The sequence below is a fragment of the Triturus cristatus genome, chromosome 7 (assembly GCF_964204655.1).
Source record: "Triturus cristatus chromosome 7, aTriCri1.1, whole genome shotgun sequence".
NCBI lineage: Eukaryota > Metazoa > Chordata > Amphibia > Caudata > Salamandridae > Triturus > Triturus cristatus.
In genome coordinates, this window is record NC_140590.1 from 259,252,199 (window position 1) to 259,273,808 (window position 21,610).

Consider the following 21,610-nt stretch of genomic DNA (forward strand, 5'->3'; position numbering starts at 1 on the left):
ACATATTGTGACGTAAGCTGTACAATTAAGTCAATCTAGCAAGCCAACAGTGCTGTTTCCAATATGGAGGGAAAAGCAGTCCGCTGGATCATTGGAACCTGCCCGTGAATGATTTTTGAGGATATTAGTGAGGTAAATGAGTATTGAAGAGCGGAGTATCCTACTTCTTCAAGATCCTCATTTCTTATTTAATGTCAAATCCACACCACTTGAACAACACATTTAGTTCATTTATTGGAACTCAATAGTAGAATAACACAGGGCCTACCTGACAAACTTGAAACCTTGAAAGACTTAAGCATCCCAAATATGGGAACTTACTTCCTGTTATAATGGACTACAGCCTCCAAATAATGAGGTTTACAATGTCATCTTCAGCTGTTCAAGTTGTCATAGCAGTGGTATCCTAATTCTCTTCCTGAAGGTTGTTCAAGCCATGTTCTCATCTTGCCTGGCTATCTTATTCTCCAGTAATTTGTGTGTATTTCATATTGATATTTAAAAGCAGTCTGTGTTATGTTATGTTATGTTACAGTCACTTCTATAGCGCACAGATGCCCCAGCCAAGGGGCGTCCCGGCGCTTAAAAAGATCCCAGCAGTTAAACCTCATAACTTACCAATTGCCTCACCATTTGTTTCCAGTCTCTGTAGATACTTGTTGTTTCCCCTTCAATATTTATTATTTTATTTATGTATAAAGTTTTATACAGCACGAAAAAGATCCCCAAGGATATCGGAGCACTTTCCAAAAAGATGGAAGGAAGGTAATAAATGCAATATCGCCATCAACAAAAGCATAACAAACATGAATAATTACTGTACAAAGGGGTCAAAGGAGTATAATACAACAGCTAATATATAGCGGGCTAAGAAGGGGGCAAATAGTAAGGTACAGAAGAGTAGCATGAAATGAAGGTCTAACGGTTGTAGGATCAGAGACTTCGAGCGGATGACCATGACCCATTTAAGGTAAGAACTTGTTCATTAGGAATCTTTTAGCTTCCAGTTTGAAAGCAGCCGTGGAGGAAACTCTGAATACTTCCGGTGGAAGAGAATTCCAGATCTTCGGGGCAGCGCCGGAGAAGGCTCGTTGTCGGGTTCTCTCTTTTTCTATAGATTTGTGGTTTAAAGAGGAAAGAGTTCGCACTTCTTGAGTGTCTACTGTGAGAAAGTGGCTCTGCATATACTGTTCCTTAATAGGTACAGGGTGTAAAGAGTCCACAGACCCCAAGGGTTTAACAGAGGTTAAAGTTAGATATAACCTTACTCTCTAAAGTGGTAGCCTGGACGAGCAGTAAGGCAGTATCAGAGGACAGTGTAAAGCATTTGTTGTACACACTCAGTCAGCAAATGGTTCCACACACTCAATAACTGAACTCTAGGCCAATGGTTTATATATAAAAAAATATATGCTTGCTTTATTTTAGAACCAACACTTGGAATTAAAATATACTTTCTCGACAGGAGATGTTTCATATAAATACTTTTCTATATGCCATAGACTTTAGTAACAAGTTACAAGTAGTTGCAGTAGGCAACTCTATTTCTAAACACAACAATACATTGAGCTCAATGATAAATTCAAGTTATTTGCAACAGATTACTTTTTAGGTTACTTTTGTAATTCCAGGCCTGGATCCTAGATTCAGTCCTGGGTCAGTTCTCAGAATCAAGTGATGAAAGTCGACTTAAATACTGTAATGATTTTTAACTAATATTTAGCTATTTTAAAAGTTGACACTTAGAAAATATTTCAGAGAAAACAACCAATGATTCCCTATGGAAGGAAATGCAGGTTACAGGTACGGTACGTTCTCGTTACTTTTGTAATCCAGTACTGGGTGCCTAGACTCAGTACTGGGACCTTTATCCAAAACAGGTAAGCAATTACGTTTTCAGATATTACACGATTTTTGAAGAATATTTAAAGATTGCAGAAATCGTCAGTGCTGGGCACCAAGATCCAGCACTGGGAGTTCACCTAGGAACAGGTGAGTTAATTCGTTTTTGCCACTTGGCTGATTTTTGGTGAATATTTGAAGATTTGAAAAGTCCACACTTAGAAGAAATTTCAAGAAAAAGTCAGTCAATGTTACCCTATGAGGAAAATAGAGATTGCGGTTCAAGGGTAAGTACTCGACTGGCAGAGTTGAGGTTCTGGGCCCAGACTTAGGGGTCTCCCAGGGTCAGGTAGGTACAGTTAGTTCACCCTCAGCGGCTCTAGGGCGGCCGGGTGCAGAGAGAGTTAGGCCCAATGTTATCCTATGAGGGATAGGGGGGCCTTGTTTGGTGGCTGCTGACTGGCAAGCCACGCGGCGGTGGGAGCTGGGCTCCTGGTCACTTACTCAGGGCAAGTGGGGAAGTAGGAAGGAATAGAGTTTTCTCTGCCAGGGCCACTCGGGCGGCTGGGTGCAGAGTGCTTTTGAGCCGTCGGTGTCACTCTTGCTACTTGACTTACTTGGTTGAAGTCGAGGACGATAGCCAGCATCCACGGGATCGAAGAATAGGGTTACCCCTCTGCCCTTAGGTATCACTACCCTCAGTAATATCACAACAACTGAGAAATAAGCGACACCTCCGCGAAGAGCTGGGAACATAAAAGGAGCGCCGGGTAGCTCGGCAGAGGTTGCTAGTTCTCGATGGGTATTGGCCAGGTACACCTTTAGAAGAACTGCAGCAATCGCCAAAACTTCTTCTGTGTGGTTGTAAACAGTACGAGGAGTCAATGAATCCAGAGCAGTTAGTCTACTAAAAAACCAATGCAAAGCAGTGTCTGTTGGCCGGTCTGGAATAGTCAATAAAGTTTTTTGTGGACAGCAAAAAATCAACGTGAAATCCACACCGTCTTCAACGGTCAGGGGCTGCTGAATAAGTCTTTACCAAAACGGCCTGGGATATTGGTGAATAGATCTTTACAGTTGGTGACCTGGGCCGTAGTAACAGTACTCTTTTATGCAAGTACGCGCGCAGCGCGTGCAACGTACCAGTAACGCTGATGTCCGGAGGTGTATGACGTCTTTTAGAGACAAGCGCTGACTGCTGACTCCACTGACCCTCCGTGAAGACGTAGTAGAATCCCCTGGGTCAAACGGGGAAGTAACAGGAGACCGGCTATGTTCCCAGCGGGTTTGGATAGAAAAAGGAAGCGGACAGAGTCCCAGCAGACGTCACGGCTTGAGGACCCTGAGTCCGAGAAACAGAAAGAGGACTCCAAGTTGCGGAAGCAATCCTAAGAGCCCAGTGTACAGGAGTGACTACTCCGGTCACAAACAAAGCAAGGTAGAACAACCGCCAGGGTAGACAGAGGGTTGCTTCAGAGCGGCAGAGTTCCGAGGTAGGCGGAAATCCAAGAAATCCAATTACAGGAGAGGCGAGGTTTCAACGAGGTTCCCAAGAGCTTCGAAAGCCAAGCACTGAACGCAAGGAGGGGCTTGGATTTAAACACATGTTCAACCAATCAGCTTGTTAGCTTGCAGAAAGGGGAGGGTGTAGCTTGCAGAAAGGGGACGGTACACAACCTAGAGCCAGCCAGATGCATCATGGGTATTGTAGTGGGAAAGTAGTGAGTGCGAAAACAGTGCAAGTGGAGGAGCGTGTAACAGTCGGGCGCTCAATGGAAGCCAATGGGAAATCTCTGGTTATGAAAAAGACTGCAAGCTCGGGGACGAGGACTCTTCAGGTGCCACCACCACTTCGAGAGGTAAGTTGGGTAGTTGGAGGATAGGTGGGTACCCCGGGATGGGACCCAGAGGGGCGTGGGGCGCCGGGTGCAGGGGTGCCTTTTGGTGTCAGAAAATCTTACCCTCTGTTGATCGCGGTTGGGGTGGCACACTGTTCTGAGGCTGCAGGCTTCGTCAGGATTGTCGAGGGGGGTCCTTGGGTGCCGGACTCGGGGTCACAGTCGCCGTGGGGTCGTCCTCGTGGGATTAGTTCACTCCGGCACGGGCCAGGCTTGGCTGGTGCAGAGTGGGCTGGGATCGCGGTTCCGGGCTGCTGCCAGGGGTGTAAGGTAGTTTCTGAGTAGAGCCTCTACTCCTGGGAGTTCCAGGGAATCAGAGTTCAAAGGTAGCCAGGTCCTCCGGGGTTTCTGAGGTTGCTGGCCACAAGAGATGCCGGGATTGGAGCAGGAGCAGGTTCGAGGTCGACAGGCCCGTAGGGCTGGGGCCAAAGCAGTTGGTGTCTCCCTCTCCTTCGCAGATGCAGGGCAGGTCTTCTTTTCTTCTTGCTCTTCTTGTAATTTCGGAATCTGAAATCTGGGGAAGGAAGGTTCAGGGTGCCCCTAAATACTAGATTTAGGGGTGTTACAGGTAGGTGAAGGGCAGGGACCAATGGGTCCCTGTCCTGGGGTGGGTACACCCCCTATCCTGCCTCTCTCCTGTGGGAGGGGGGCAGTAGCCTAATCCTGACTGGGTAGGGCTTCCCATCTTCAAGATGGCGAGAGCCCGGGGATGTGCTTCACCTCGCCTCCCCCACCTGAGGGGTGGGGTTGGCAGGCTGGCACATTCCTTGTCTTTATTTGGGATTTCCGGCCAAGCTTCCCGCCAGAGTGGGGGGTTTCAGTGGCCTGGGGAAACTCACCGAGGCGGCATGCCTTTGAAGCTTCCCCCTGCCCATCCTGGGGGAGGAGATTTAGCACCTCGCCCAGGATGTGCATTGTTGCAGGCCCAGGAGAGCAGGGGCTCTCCTACCCAGGGGTCCAGCAAACATGTCTGGTGTGTGGCAGCCTAGGCAGCCTCAGCGCAGATGTGGATTGTAGGTTAGGTTTTAGGGGGCATCTCTAAGATGCCCTCTGGGGTGCTTGGCACATTAAATCCCACACTGGCATCAGTGTGGGTTTAATGTGCTGAGAAGTTTGATACCAAACTTCTCAGCCTTCAGGGCTGCCTTTATGGTGCTGTGGAGTTCGTGTTTGACGAGCTCCCAGCACCATGTATTCTTCAAGGGCAGCACTGCACTTACAGAGCCCAGGAATGGACCTGGGTACTGTAGGGGCACAGGGCTCCTGCTCCTGTGCCCACACCATTGGCATAGGGCACCCAGCTAGAGGGGTGGCTGATGTATGCCATGGCAGTGTAGGTGTGTGCAGGGCACACAGGGATGTGTGCCATGTCGACTCTCTGTTTTGTCTTGTACCCAGACACTCAGCCTGCAAGAGCAGTGTGTGTGTGTTAGGGTACAGGGCCTGTAAGGGTGACACAATAAGTGCTGCAGCCCTTAGAGGCCTTCCCTGGTCACAAGGCCCTGGGTACCTAGGGTACCATTTACCAGGGGCTGACATGTGGCCAGGGTTTGCCAATTTGGGTTTTGTCTGTTAGGCAGTTTTTAGGGAAGGAACACAGGCCCTGGGCACCTGATTGGCAGGCACCCAGGGCACAACAAGGAAAAGTGCATCAGCTATTAGGCAAAAAAAAAAGGGGGGGGTTACTGCAACAAAAACCCACTTTCCTACATCTACCACCCCCCGATAGTTCAAGTTCTTGCGCTAGGTTTCTGGGGGTTTTGAAATGGAGGGCTTTGTATGCCAAACAAGCCATCTTTAGCTGAATTGGCAACCATTTAAGGGATTTTAGGACTGGGGATATGTGCGCGTTTCTTTTGGTACCTGTAACCAGTCTAGCCGCAGCGTTCATAGATGCCCTTAGTGGAGCCAAGGTATATTTGGGGAGGCCACAGAGCGTAGCGCTCCCATAATCAAGTTTCAGTAACACAAGCGCTTGGAACACCTGCTTGAAATCAGATTGTGGAAGGAATGGTTTGATATTTCTGAGAGTCCTCATCAATTGATTAGCTCCCTTACACCCATTGCCGATATGATTCTTCATGTTCAGATGTTTGTCCAGGGTGATTCCGAGAGATTTGGCTGAGTCTATAATGAGGGGGGAGCAGTTGAAGGCAGTGAGGTGATTCAGCCAAAGGTCTGGCTTGGGGGATGTGGTTCGGAAGAGAGATGAGAAGGAATTCTGTGTTTTGGAGGTGTTGAGCAGGAGGTGGTTCTCGGTTAACCAGTTTTGAGTAGACGTTAGGATAGTGTTGAGTGAGATTAAGTTATCCGGGGAGGAGAGTTTCAAATAAAGTTGCGTATCGTCCGCATACATATGTAGATATGTAGAGAATGTTGATGGAATTTAGTGTATTAGCTAAAGGTTCCAAGAACAGGTTGAAGAATATAGGAGATAGGGCGGAACCTTGGGGGACCCCCATGAGTACTGGAGAGGGCTGGGAGAGAGTGTGGTTCACCTTGACTCTGATCTGTGGTGGAGGAAAGACAAGAACCATTGTAACACCTGTCCAGAGAAGCCCATCCTGTTCTTCAGAATGGATATGAGGTTATCGTGATTGACCGTGTCGAAGGCCGACAAAAGGTCAAGGAGGATTAGGAGGCAGGATTAATTTTGGTCAAGCATTTTTAAAATGTCATCCAGGACGTGAATGAGAGCAGATTCAGTGCTATGGCCCCTCCGAAAGCCAGATTGATGCTGGTCTAGGAGTTGGAAATTCTCTATGTGCGCACAGAGGTTGGATTGGATGCATTTTTCTAGGAGTTTGGCTAGGATGGGGATGTTGGAGATAGGACAGAAGTTGTTAAAGTCAGCCCTATCAGCATAAGTTTTTTTTTTAGTATAGGTGATACCTGAGCTGCTTTTAGGCACTCTGGGATTGAGCCCTGTGACAGTGAAGCGTTTACAATCTTTGTCCAGGTGGGGATGAGGACGTTCTTGATTTCTTTGAAGATGGAAGGAGGCAACGGGTCACTAAAATGAATAGATGGGTTGATACTCAGAAGAATCTTGTTGATGTATTTTTCACTGAAGGGAGAGAAGGAACCCCATGATGTTCTTGGTGTTCAGGATGAGCTTCTTAAAGAGGTCAGGAGGTGGTGTGGACCCCGAGGATGGCAGTAGAGCCTTTTTAGAAGCGAGATCAATGTTGATGAGACTTGCTTTCTCTGTGAAGAAAGCAGCCAGTTCGTCGCATGAGGGTGGGCTGCCTCTAGAATCATAGTGGTTTGGAGCTACCACTGATTGCAGTTTAACCAATTTAAAATGTTTCTTGGGGCGGTTAGCGGCCTGCTCAACTTGGTATCTAAAGTAATCTGCCTTAGCGCTCTTGATTTGTTTGTTGTAGGAGCTCCTAACACCTCTAAGGAGTTTTAGTCGGGCGAGGAGGGTTTGGATTTCCTGAATTGTCCCACTTTTCTAAGGTTACGGCGTTCAGAGTTTAAATTATCGTAGAATCACGGTTTGGATATTTTAGTTGACGTGTTTTTTTGTTGGAGTGGTGCAATGTCTTCCACGATGTTAGCGAGTTGTAAAAGTCAGTGAGAAACTGAACTTCAACCAGGTCAGCTTTGTAGGAGAGGGCAGATTTACACTGGGCTGCTAGTTCATCTGAATTGATAGATCTGAGGTCACTTTTCCAGCTCTTGGATTTCGTTAGTTGAGCCTTCCTCATAGAAACCTTCCTGTTAATATAAAATAAAAGAGGATGCAGTGGTGGTCAGACCAATCACAAGGGTTAATGGTATCCAATGTGATGGATTGACCATTGGAGATGATGAGGTCTAGAATTTTGCCTTTATTACGAGTTGGCCGGTCACAATGCTAAATCAGCTCACGATCACCTAAGAGTGATATAAGGCAAAATACAGCGTGGTCGTTGGGGTTAGCCCAGTGAAGGTTGAACTCACCGAGGAAGATTTGGGACCTTTAACGAGTCAACATTGCCAGAGATGATTTCTATAAGTTGCTCAATGAAGGGGAGATGGTCACCAGGGGGGGGGCGATAAAAAGTGTGAAGTTTGCACACGGGCAGGTTATTACTTGAAATGCTGAGACAAAGGTATTCACAGGTGTAAGAAACTGGCTCTATATATACTGCACCAAAGTGAGGTACAGTGTGTATAGAGTCCCAGGGTCGCCAGAGGTTTGGCAGAGGCTAAAGTTAGATAGAACCTTACTCTCTAAAGTGGTAGCTTGGTCGCGCAGTAAGGCAGTATCAGAGGACAGAGTTAAGCATTTGATGTACACACTCAGTCAGCAAATGAATTCACACACTCAAGAACTGAACTCTAGGCCAATTGTTTTGTATAAAAATAATATACTGTTTTATTTCTAGAACCAAGCAAGCCCCCTCTGGTCGCGGTGGGGGGTCCTCTGGATTGAGGCTGCAGGCGTCGTCAGGAGGCTTGAGGCAGGTTGCTGGATCTCGGGTCAGGATCGCCGGGGGGACCCCCTCGTGGTGTTTTTCCACTCAAGCTCGGGCTGGGCCCGGCGGGTGCTTAGTGGGCTGGATTCGTGGTTTCTGTCTGGCACCAGAAGCTACAGTTCAAACACGTCCGCTGTTCATGGGAGAAGCAGCTTGGAAAGTGAATGCAGGCAGGTCCTCCGGGGTTTTTGAGGTTTTTGAGGTCCTCCCAGCTTACCACCCTCTCCAGTGTGGAATCTAAACGTCGTACATACTAGGCTCATGGGACCCCCATTTGAACCTCTACATAAATGTGAACTTCAGTTCCTTACATGGAAAGTAGCTTTCCTTATTGCAATCACCTCTCTCAGAAGAGTAAGTGAGAATCAGGCTTTAACCATACAAGAACCTTTCTTACAAATACATCGTAACAAAGTGGTTCTTAGAACAAACCCAAAATTCCTTCCTAAAATCATCTCGGCATTCCACCTTAACCACTAGACGTCAAAAGAGCACTACGTTATTACATTGACAGGACTAAATCCTTTAGGGAAACAAAACAATCATAAACCTCATAAAGGTAACTCCATCTCCAAAGCTGGGATTGCAAGGTGGATTGTTAAATGTATCCAAAATTGCTACCACAAGGCTAAACGCACATTAACAATTCCCCCTAAAACGCATTCTACACGTAAACTAGGAGCTTCCATGGCATTCTTAGGGAACATTTCCCTAGGAGACATTTGTAGGGCAGCAACATGGTCTACCGCACACACCTTCACTAAACACTATTGTGTTGACGTGCAGGCCAAACAAGAAGCTTCTGTAGGCCAAGCTATTCTTAAAACACTCTTTCAAACTACTGCAACCGATACAGGTGACCACCGCTAGGGCGAGACACTGCTGTACAGTCTATGCTAAGTGTGCGATCTGCAGCTCATATGCCTCGAACGGAAAATGCTATCTGTTCTTGGCATGTAGAGCTGCAGATGCGCACATGCCCACCCACCTCACCGGGACCTGTATCTGTTCCAGTACTGTCTTATTTAGATATACACACATGGACATCTTTTTCTTTTCTACTAACTCCATCATTTCCCATGATGGCGAAAAACAATCTGAGGATGGAGTTGATGCCCATGTGCACTATCGTCCAAGGGAGGAGTCACCTATCTCGTGGCTACAAAGACTTCTTCCAAGACAACAACAAGGTGCAAGCATCCAAACCCAACACCACATGGTGATCTAATGCTAAGTGTGCGGATCTGCAGCTCTACATGCCAAGAACAGATGCATACTGGTAAGTAGCATTTTCCATCTCCATGCAGAACACCTCCCAGGAGTACACAATCAAATTGCGGATCTGCTCAGTCACCAAACACAACAGATCCATGAATGGGAACTTCATCCTCAAGTTCTGTTTCCATTCATTCAAATGTGGTGCCACCCAGAAATAGACCTGTTCGCCACACACCAAAACGCAAAATGCCCAAGCCTCGCCTCCAGGTATCCACACCCATTGTCCAAAGGCAATGCACTATGGATGCACTGGTGAGGCAAATTTGCTTACGCTTTTTCTCATCTCCCACTCATGGTGGTTCGGAAACTCAAACAGCATTCCCTCACAATGATCCTGGTTGCTCCAACATGGGCCCCGACAGCCATGGTTTACAACCCTCTTGGAACTATCAGTAGTTCCTCATCAAAAGTTACGCCTCTCACCCAAGCTTCTCACTCAGAACCATGGAGAGATAAGGCATCCAGATCCCAGTCAACTCAACCTTGCGATCTGGCACCTGGAATCTTGGAGTTTGGCTACCTTAATCTCCCGCCAGACTGCATTAAAGAGGCTAGACGTCTCACCACTAGAGCTTGCTATACCGCAAAGTGGAAAAGATTTGTAATTTACTGTACAAATAACAAAATCAACCCACTAGATGCTTCTATTCAAGACCTCATCTGTTAACTTTTGCATCTACAACAATGTAACCTAGCGTATATATCCATTAGACTACATCTCGCGGCAAGAGCAGCCTATATTCAAAACAGACAACACTTGTCTTTGTTTAGGGTACCAGCTATCAAGGCATTTATGGAAGGACTTAAAAGAATAATTCCACCTAGAGTTCCACCCTCTCCAGTATGGAACCTAAATGTACTTACCAAGCTCATGGGTCACCCTTTTGAACCTATGCATAAATGCAAATTACATTTTCTCACCTGGAAAGTAGCTTTCCTGGTTGCAATCACATCTCTCAGAAGAGTCAGTGAAGTCCAGGCATTAACTATACAAAAACGATTTCTCCAAATCCATCACAACAAAGTTGTTCTTAGGACTAGCCCAAAATTTCTACCTAAAGTCGTCTCTCCTTTCCACCGTAACCAGTCTGTAGCACTCCCAGTGTTTTTTCTTCTACCAGACTCAGTAGCAGAACGGGCTCTTCACACGCTTTACTACATTGAAAGAACAAAACCCTTTAGAAAGACTAAACAACTTTTTGTGGCTTTCTCCCCACCTCATAAAGGCAAGGAATTGCAAGGTGGAATGTTAAATGCATCCAAATATGCTATGCTAAAGCCAAACGCACTTTAACCATTCCCCCTAGGACTCACTCCACACGCAAACTAGGGGCATCTATGGTATTCTTAGGGAACATTCCCCTAGGCCGTTTGGTGCAATATTGGCTCTCAAGTACTCCGTCATCTTTGCACCGTGGAGCGTTATTTTCACCCAGTCTCTTTGGTAAGGGAGGTCCAGTCCTCAGATGGTGATCCAGAGGCTGATGAACCTTCACCTCCCAGGATAGATGGTGTATTCCTGAGAATTTCTGCAGCAATTGCATCATCAAAGCTAAGTCCGGGATTGTCATCCATGATGACTGGTATGTCAGAGGATTTGGGGCAAGGCAAAATAGAAGGGGCGGGACTAAATAATAAGTCCCAGAAAATGGACCTATAAAGGATATTATCCTTCTGGTAACCTGAAGAGTCCCACGGGAGGTCCCGTGCAGTACTTAGTAAACAACAAGGGGGACAATGAGGGCTTGATAAAGGTCCACCGTACTTGCCCTGGGTAGAACTAGAAGACAAAAGAGGTACGGTGTTCCTGGGTGGCAAGTTGGCCACCTGGTGAGTACTCAGAGTGGTGGGGAGGTGGGAAATACCTCCTTTCAGAACTAGGAGCCTCACACCCAGCAAGCTAGGTGTCATGCTGCATCCTGTCAGGTCTGCTCCTCGTCGAGCCGGCGCTGCAATGCTCGACGGGCACCCATAAAGGGGCTCTTTATCTGAGATCTTTTGTTCCTTGCCGTATAGGTGCCGTGGGTGTGAGGGGCCTGGTAAGATGTAGATGTGGTGTGTGGGTTAAAACAGGTAAGGGAATCCTCTATAATTATTTTTATTCTGGAGAGGTCACAACCTGATTAAAAAGTAAAAAGAAGGAGGGCGACTATTTTGTTTTAATCTGACAAAAATTACGCTCTACCCCTTAGTGGTCAACATGTTTCTCGCCTATAAAATGTCTCTAATAGATCAGTTGGCGATTCCTCAGGACCTTGTGACTAAATAAAAACTATCTACAGTGTGTGGTGTGGTTCTACATACCACTTCTTCTCTCGGTAGGATGTTCCCCCGGAGAAAAGCAGCCAACCTAGAGTACAAACATAAAGGATCAAAAAACCAAATGGAGATATTGGTACATGGTCCTATTAATTCTAGTGGGTGTATTTCATCGTACAAAACCTCTTTGAATCTATACAAGTGATAAAAACGTGATTTCATGCATATCACATTCTAATTGTGCCTTCATTTGTATTTAGAATATAAAAACCTCTGTGTAACCAGTTAGAGTAATTGAACATCATGGTGAGTATGTATCAGCTCACCTCTTAAGGATTCAAGTGCGGCTTCATCAGACCGCAGCGGAGTATATGGACACTCAACGTAGTGTCGCTGTTTAGTAAAAAGGAAAAAACAAACAACAAGTATGTTGGGTGTGGGCTTGCAGGCACAACGTTTGTTGCTAAGGCCATGACTCTAGAGCATTAAAAGTGAAAGTGGGCATGGTTCAGGTTAAAGTAAGCCCATAGTCGAGAAATTGGTATAATTGACAAGGTTATTCAACAGACTCAAAAGGGCCCCAGACCGGCCTGCGTAGCTGCTGGCTCCTTCACCATGCGCTCCGACATTATGCCAATCGTGCGGTGTGTTAAGAGCACCTACAGCGCCCAAGCTATGTCTTAGTCCAGAGCTCTACAGAACATCAGAGTCAGCGTACCCTTCCCAAAGACCAGCGGTAACTTGTCAGCAATTCCCGGCACCTCTTACCTCTCTTTAAAAGCTTGTGACCAGGCATAGTCTCAACGCGTAATCCATACTCACCTGCTCCCGCTCAGAGCAGTCCGGCTCACCTATCCGCTGCATCAGGAAGGAAAAGACAGGTTGCCAGTTCCTGTCTTAAATACCCTCTCCTGGTGCCGTTAAGCATGGTAAATTAGCCACACCTGGTGTGTGGTGTGATGGTGTCGGCATGACATCATCTACAGTGTAACCATGGAGGCCACCTTTGAATGTGGTGAAAGTCTATAGTTCTGGCTATTACCTTGCTGTGGATGCGCATCAAGGGCTTCAAATTTGGCATTGAGTGGCGCGGTTTTATCAACAATGTGAGCAAGAATATATACAGTGCAAAAGCGCTCACGTCACTGTGCTAAATTCGTGCAGAAGTTGCTGGCGACTGCCGATTGGGTGATTCGTATGTCGGCCATCTTAGAGTGTAGTATTGTACTCTATTGTTAGTTATTAGATATATCGTCCTAACGTAGCCTAATCTCCATATCTGACTAGCCTGATGTCGATATCATGTGGCAGTGATGTATTAATAGGTGAGAGACTAGCGTGGAGTCCTAAGCTGATATACTCATTCGTTAAAGTTGTGGACAATGGTTGTATATATCAGATTAATTAATGGCGCTCCAGGGTATGGCGTCATTCAGGCCGTCATTTGCTAAGTCAAGACGGAACACCCACCTTTGTTCAATCCTGAACAAAGCAGTCTGTGTTATTTGTTGGTGGGATTCTAGGATGACCCAGCGTAGACTCTCTGGGGGATGTCCGAGTTCAGAGAAGTGGGTGTATAGTTTGGTGGCGATAGAACCAATTGTTTGGTGTGTCCGACATGGAAGAACAACAATATTATGAACATTATTCTCCTCGGCCAAAGCAAAGGCATTATGACCACCATTATCTGTATTATGCTGTGTGAGAAGGTTATTCTGACCGTCTTATCTGCCTGCCCTTTTTTTGCTTTTTTGATCACCTGGTTTACTGTGTGGAAGCCTCATAACCTTTGACTCACCCACGGTGTACCCATGGTAAAATGGACTGCTCGTGTAACCAGCCAAGTGCCCCTTACCCTGGCTGCGTCTCATCGGCCTTATCTCACTAGGCATACACTGGCAGTAAACATGCGCAGTTCATTTTACCATGAGTTTACCGGGGTTGAGTCACAGGTTATGAGGCTCTCCCACAGTAAAAGGATAAAAACCAGGTGATTAAAAAGTAAAACAAATCCGGGCAGATAAGATAGTCAGAACCACATTCTCACATATTGAACTACAGCGGAGTGCTTATATCACTTTATCAAGATTTACAGGCAATGTTGCAGGACTGTTTCAAGAGGTTTCTGGAACCTCCACAGAGCACGCGGGTCCACCTCAACCTGCTTCTCCTACAACCCCAAGGCCCCTTCCTCCACCGACGACACCCAGGGTGACATGGCTTTCACAACTTAATTCACTGTGCTGCCACAAGATTTCACCTACTGGCTTCAGTTAAGCAGTCCGACTGCTTTCGCTATGATTTCAAGGAGCAGTCAAGAAAGTTAGTCAGAGCCATCACCATCATAGATTATACATGGGAGGAAGACATCAAGATAATGAAGAGCCTGGCAATGGTGGCAGCAGAACGGCTTTGTAGCGATACAAAAATACAAGGCTCCAGAAGATTCGCCCTTTTGCCTCACAGGACATCCCAAATCAAACTCAGTCGTATTGCAGGCGGAGCAACGCCGCTCAAAGAGCCCTCAACTCCTATATCTATGTCACCAGAGGGCAGGTGGTTAGACAACATAAGTAAGAGGTTCTCTGCCATGTCTGCCATCACAGTTCATGTCACCGTTCATGCAGCCAATTCATGAGCAATCCTCAGCCGCTATGATAGGCAGATGTGGTCCGACATTGGGGATCTCATTGACCTAGTGCCTGAAGATTAAAAATCGAGGGCAAGGAAAATACTACAGGAGGGTGAGCCCATGTTAGCAGAGATCAGACTGCACAGTGGATATAGCATCCACTGGTTTTTGCCAACTCACCGGTGCAGCAGTCTTAAGAAGACAGAGCTGGCTAAAAGTGACCACATTCAGACCAGAAGTCCAGTTAAAAATTCCTGAGATGGTCTACGATGAGGAGTCACTATTCGGGAAGCACACAATGATGCATTATTGTCCTCCAAAATTCACACAGACACAGCCAGGTCACTTGGTACGCTGCAGTTCAGGAAGATGCCCTTTCAAGGGGCACGTGGAAAAGGTTTTTCAACCTACATAGGAGGATACCAAGGCTCCCAACAGTATTAGCTCTTTCACTCCCAATACAGAGCCCCTTACAAAAAGCAGCAATACCGCTCCCCACCCAAATCCACATATATAAAACAAAAACAAGGACCTCAACAGAAGAACACTCCTCAGAGTCAAGACACAGGTTGTAAGCAGTGACCTAAATCAGGGACCGTCTATTTCTATTTCCTCTCAACCCGTGTTTGGGAATATTACCAATTACTTTCTCCATTGGCGTGAGATCACCTCCGACAGATGGGTATTGGACCTCATCACCTATGGCCATACCCTGGAGTTATCCAAAGACAACCAAACAATCAGCCAAGGGGAGCGCACTCCCCTCCTCTTCTCTTACTTAAGAAAGAAGCCCACATCATGCTTGCCATGGGAGGAATCGAAAAAGTGCCTTTCACCCAGAAGGTTATGGGTTTTTACTCCTGTTTTTTTTTAATAAAAAGAAATCAGGGAAATGGATACACATTTTAGACCTCAGGAAGTTGAACAAGTTCTTGCGGAAACAATCATTCCGTATGTTCACTCTCCGACATTCTGCATCTCCTAAACCAAGGAGATTATATGACCACTCTGGACTAAACGGATGCATACATCCATATTCCCATACATCCCAAACACTGCGAATATATTTGTTTTACCGTAGCTGATACCCATTGCCATTTCAGAGACCTCCCATTTGGCCTCAAGTCAGCTCCCCGCATTTTTACCTAATGCCTTGCTCTGATAGCAGCCACACTCAGAAACCAAGGTCATCAGGAATTTCCCTATCCGGATGACTGGCTGCTCTAAACTCCAACACCATTGCAAGCTTTCAAAGCCACAAAAGCTACCCTCACTCTCTTTCGCAAGCTGGGTTTCTCTGTCAACTACTCCGAAAACAGAGGATACTGTTTCTAGGCTTCTACATTGGTACAATCCAAAACAAAGCTTTTCTCTCGAAGGACAGACAACAAAGGCTAGCACATCTGGCAGGCAAACCTTCCAGAATAAATTCTGCTTCAGTGCGCTTGTACACATCGTTGATGGGAATGATGTCCTCTGCAATACACGTGGTCCCTCTTGCTTGCCTGAAAAAGAGATTGTGACAAGAGCAACTTTACAAACCGGTGTTCCAGCTAGAATGGTCCTTCGACTACCTCATCAACATCACCCCACCGATGGTGGAGACACTAGTGTGGTGGTCCGAGAATTTCAATCACTCCAAGGGCCTGACGTTTTTGCCACAAATATCCGACTTCATCATAACTACAGATGCTTCCATGGACAGCTGGGGCAGTCGTCTCCTAGCCCTACAGATCCAAGGTAAATGGTCAACACTTCAGGAAACAAAGTATATCAACTGTCTAGAACTGAAAGCCATCTTTCTTACCTTGCAAGCGCTCCTCAGGGTCGTCAGTGCTGGTACGTACAGACAATACAACCAGCATGCATTATGTCAACAAGAAAAGGGGCACAAGATAGCTAGCTGTTTCCCAGAAAGTCCAACAGCTCTGGAGGTGGATCATGACTCACAATATTTCTGTAGGAGCAGAGCACCTATCCAGCACAAGAAACACCTTGGCGGACACACTCAGTAGAGCCAAGGATCTGAATAAAATATTCTCATTATTGGGCAGTTTGTACTGGATCTCTTTGCGACCAACAAGAACATCAAATTCCAATTCTACACCAGCCTGTTCCCACTCCCAAGGTCATGCGGGAATGCCCTTTTGATCAGATGGTCTGGGATCTATGCATACTCTTTTCCCCCTTCCCACTAGTACCGAAGGTTCTCAGCAAAATTAAAGTGGAATGCTGTTACCTCATCCTGATTGCTCCCAAGTGGCCCAAGCAACACTGGTTTACTGAGCGTCTCCCACCGTCTGAGTCCAATCCCATTCGCCTACGGACAATGCCAGCTCTTTTGACTATTAACCAGGGCCAAGTTCAGCACCCGGACCCAGCCTCTCTCCACTTATGTGCATGGCTCCTGAATTCAATTAATTCTTTCTTTTAAATATCCCTCAGGAATGTAGGGACATTCTAGCAAAAGCAATAGCAGAAGCCACCTTCAAAACCTAAACATTAAAATGGAAACAGTTCTGTGTATGGTGTCAGGCATTACCTAAGCAGATTCTGCCTAATCTCCTTTTGCTTGCTCGATCAGGTTTGGGGCATACCTCCATCAAGGTGCATATCGCTGTGATATCAAGATATAGATGCTAGTCCCACTCTCTGTCTCTCTGCCCCACAAGTATTATCAAACAGTTCATTAAGGGATTGTTCAGAGCCTTCCCTCAAGTACGAGCTCCTCCACCAGAATGGCATCTCAATGTAGTCCTCTCTCACCTTATGAAACCTCCATTTGAACCCATTCAGAGAGCAGAACTCAAGTTTCTCACATGAAAGGTAGCTTTGCTGTTGGCGCTCACTTCAGCTAGAAGAGTAAGGAAAACGAAGGCTTTCACAAAACAGGATCCCTTCTTACGTTTGACCGATGACTATGTTCTCTTCAGAACAAATCCAAAATTAATCCCCAAAGCTCCATCTGAACAAAACTATTCTACTAAGAAAGTTTTTCCAAAATCCAACATCACCAACAGAAAGGTCTGTCTATATGCTTGACAATAAAAGATGCCTAAATATTTACTTGCATCATACTGAGCACCTTAGTAAAACTGGCCAACTATTTGTATCTTATGGGCAAATTCAACAGGGTACTTCGGTCACAGAGGCAACCATTGAAGGTGGATTTCTGCTGCCATCCAGTTTTGCCATTCAAAGGCTGGTAAACCACTCACGGCAAAGGCGCACTCGACGAGGGCAGTGTCTATTGCGGATGCCTTGTTTGCAGGCGTTCTGCTGGAGAAAATATGCTGTGCTGCAACGTGGACGAAAACCCATACGTTGCAGATTGTACACTTTTGCATAGATCGCCATCTGGTTTTGGGCCCGGATGTTTGCAGTTTGTTTTTCTTCTTGGACAGTCTTTGGAAGTCACGAGTTCGGTGACTCCTCCTTCGGTCCGTACTGCGCATGGGCTTCGGCTCCATCCTCAGATTGTTTTTTTCCGCCATCGGGCTCGGATGTGATACTTCGTGCTCCGGCTTCGAACCTTTCCAGTTCGACCTTCGACGGAAAATCCTCGTCCATCGAGATTCTTAAGAGAAATCATCTTCTTCATCTCTCTCTGCAGCACTTTTCGATTCCAGACATCGGCACTGGCCTACGGGCCTCCCTCGACTCCGGTCTCGGCCGATGGAAAGGACTCCCTTCAAAAAGTGCCCAAAATGTGGGTCTAAATTTCCCCACACCGACCTCCATCAGGTGTGTAACCTCTGCCTCTCTCCCGAACACGAGGCTCGAGACTGCCCCGCCTGCAAGTCTTTTCGATCGAAAAAGACCATCCGGGATCGAAGAGCTCGACGCACCATGGCGCACTCATCGACTTCGGCTCCACCCGACATCTTCGGAGACGACACCGGAGCTTCGGGGCAGCAGCACACAGAGCAGGAGGAAGAACTCGTCAGTGCTTCCGAGGCCGACGACTCTGACCTGGAGGAGATAACACCGGCGCAGAGGGTCGTGAGTACTTTACCCCCTCCCACTCCCGTACCCACACCGAAAGATACTCCGGTTACACCTTCGCCTCCGGGCCTAGGGAAAACCAAACATACAGCTTCTATCACCCCACCTTCGGGCCCGGTGTCGAAGCATCATAAGTCTCCCGGTGGCTCGGGCTCGAGCCAGCCTACTCCTGGTGCCGAAAAACACTGTTCGGCACCGAAGAAAACCACGCCCAGTTCGGCTCCGAAGTCATCGGGCTCGAAACCTGCACTCTCGGTGCCGATAAAGCATAAGCATAAGCCCCTCGGCACCGACGCTCCGGCGCCGAAGACCGCCTCGGCACCGAAGAAATCGGAGACCCCGAAAAAGCATGGCATGGAGAAACCATCGAAGCCCTCGGCTCCGAAAACATCGGCACCGACAGACGATTCGGTGCCAGAAGAACTATTTACGCCTGATCCTTATCAAAAAACTTTAGCAAAGGATCCAAAGACTGGTCATTTAACTTTGTCTTCCAAAAAAAGACATTTACACAAGCCAGATCCTCCTCCACCGCCAAAACGGAAGGACTCTGCCACATCCCCCTTCAGAGTACCCTCCCCACCACCTCCTCCACCTTCTCCACCTCCTCCACCTCCCATATCTCCACCATCTTTGCCTCACCGCTCTCCAACCCCATCTCCAGACCCTGATTATGGAGATCCAGATTATGACCCGGCAGACGCCCCAATAGACCCCACACCTCCAGGTACACCAGACCCATGGGAGGATTACCACAACCCCGATTTACCAGATGTGCCTCAGGATGACATTTATCCATCCAGGCCGTCTCCTCCAGAGGACTCCCTGGGGTTCCACCACTTAATACAGCGGGCGGCACACTACCATGGGGTAGAATTACATAGCGAGCCAGTTGAGGACGATTTCCTGCTGGACACTTTTGATATACAAGATAAGGCCTCAGCAATATTGCCCATGCTAAAAGGGGTAACCAAACATGCTGCAGAGGTGTTCAAGGACCCAGTCAGAGCTAGGGTACTAAACCCCAGGATAGAGAAAAAATATAAAGCAGCCCCCACAGATCCTGCATATATTAAAGGACCTGCTCCCTTGGACTCTTTGGTGGTATCCACAGCTAGGAAGCTGTCTAACTCTCAATCCTCAGGGGAGGCTCCCCCACCAGATAAGGAGTCAAAGCTCTTAGATGCGTCTGGTAAACGCACTGTCTTGCAGGCCGCAAATATGTGGCGCATTGCCAACACACAAGCTCTGCTTGCACGTTATGATAGAGCACATTACGATGAACTGGAGGCTATCATACAACACCTCCCAGACAAACATAAACACAGGGCTCAGGAGCTAATACAGGAGGGAAAGCTCATCACCAATACCTCAATTAAATGTGCCCTCAACGCAGCAGACACAGCTTCTAGAGCGATAAACACCAGTGTTTTGCTTCATCGTCATGCCTGGCTCAGAATCTCAGGGTTTAAGCCAGAAGTCCAGGCATCTATATTAAATCACCCCTTTGACCAACAACACCTATTTGGTCCAAAGGTGGACGAAGCATTGGAAAAAATGAAAAAGGATACGGCAAAGTCTATGGGAGCATTACAATCCCATACCCCTGGACGTTCATTTCGTCGTTCCTCCTTTCGGGGCACAGGCAGAGGTTACTCTGCCGATAACGCCTCTACTTCCTACAAGTCCCCTCCTCAGAATACCTTCTCAAAGGGCTATCAGAGAGGTGGTTATAGGGGAAACAATAATAAAGGCAGGGGCAAAACCAACAACACCCGTTCTGCCACACCACCCGCCCAATGACTTTCCCCCGCTTCCCCCAGACCATTCCACTCCAGTCGATGGCAGGCTACAACATTTTCTTCACACCTGGGAGACCATAACATCAGACAAATGGGTAACACAAATTGTTCAGTCAGGCTACTGTCTCGAACTAACATCTACCCCACCCAATATTCCACCCAGGCACCGTACAATGTCACAAGAACACACCATACTGCTCAAACAGGAGGTAATCTCCCTCCTCCAAAAACAAGCTATAGAGCAGGTCCCCGTCAATCAGCAAAATCTAGGGGTCTACTCTCTGTATTTTCTAATCCCAAAGAGAGACGAGACCCTACGGCCCATTCTAGACCTCCGGCCTCTAAATGCATACATACATTCGGACCATTTCCACATGGTCACCCTCCAACAAGTTCTCCCACTCCTCTGTCAGGGAGACTTTCTCACTACACTGGACTTGAAAGACGCATACTTTCATATTCCAATACACCCTTCTCACAGGAAGTACCTCAGGTTTGTGGTGGACGGTCAGCATTACCAATTCAAGGTTCTCCCCTTCGGGGTCACAACCGCACCACGCGTGTTTATCAAATGCCTAGCGGTAGTAGCAGCTCACCTCAGAAGGCAACACATTCACGTCTTCCCTTACTTGGACGACTGGCTCATAAAAGCCGCGTCCTACGGCCAATGTGTGCAACATACAAACAGCACCATCCAACTGCTCCACCGGCTAGGCTTCACGGTGAACCATCAAAAGTCCCACATCATACCATCTCACACAAAGCAATATCTCGGGGCCACTATAGACACCTCCAAGGCTATAGCCTATCCCAATTCAGCCAGAATCGCAAGCATACAAGCCTTGCGCCAAACATTCACTCTTCAACACTCTCTCCCAGCATGAGTGTTTATGAAGCTAATAGGGATGATGGCATCTTGCATCTTCATAGTGCCCCATGCAAGACTCCACATGCGTCCACTTCAAGAGTGCCTAGCACGGCAGTGGAACCAGGCCCAGGGACAGCTGACGGATCTGGTGTTGGTGGACGGCCACACCCATCACTCTCTGCAGTGGTGGAACACCACAGACCTTTCCAAAGGGCGGCCGTTCCTGGACCCGGTTCCTCAGGTGATTCTAACAACGGACGCATCGCTCTCCGGCTGGGGAGCGCACCTCCTACACCTCACAGTGCAAGGTCGATGGACGCCACAGCAAAAAGTACTCCACATCAACCATCTGGAGTTATTGGCGATCTTTCTAGCCCTGAAATCCTTTCAGAAACAAATTTCAGCCAAAGCAGTCCTCATTCGCACAGACAATATGACTGCGATGTATTATATTCAAAAACAGGGGGGGGGGGGGACACTCTCCCGCTCAGCACAGAGCATATGGAGATGGGCAATTCCACAAAAAATCTTTCTCCTGGCACAGCACGTCCCAGGCATAC

The 21,610-nt window shown here is 47.3% G+C and overlaps 1 protein-coding gene across 1 annotated transcript in view; it reads left to right on the forward strand.

Annotated features, from left to right (window-relative positions):
• The window catches only part of PRR12 (proline rich 12), a 638,795-nt gene that overhangs the window by 564,768 nt on the left and 52,417 nt on the right, over positions 1–21,610 (forward strand). The window lies entirely within an intron of this gene.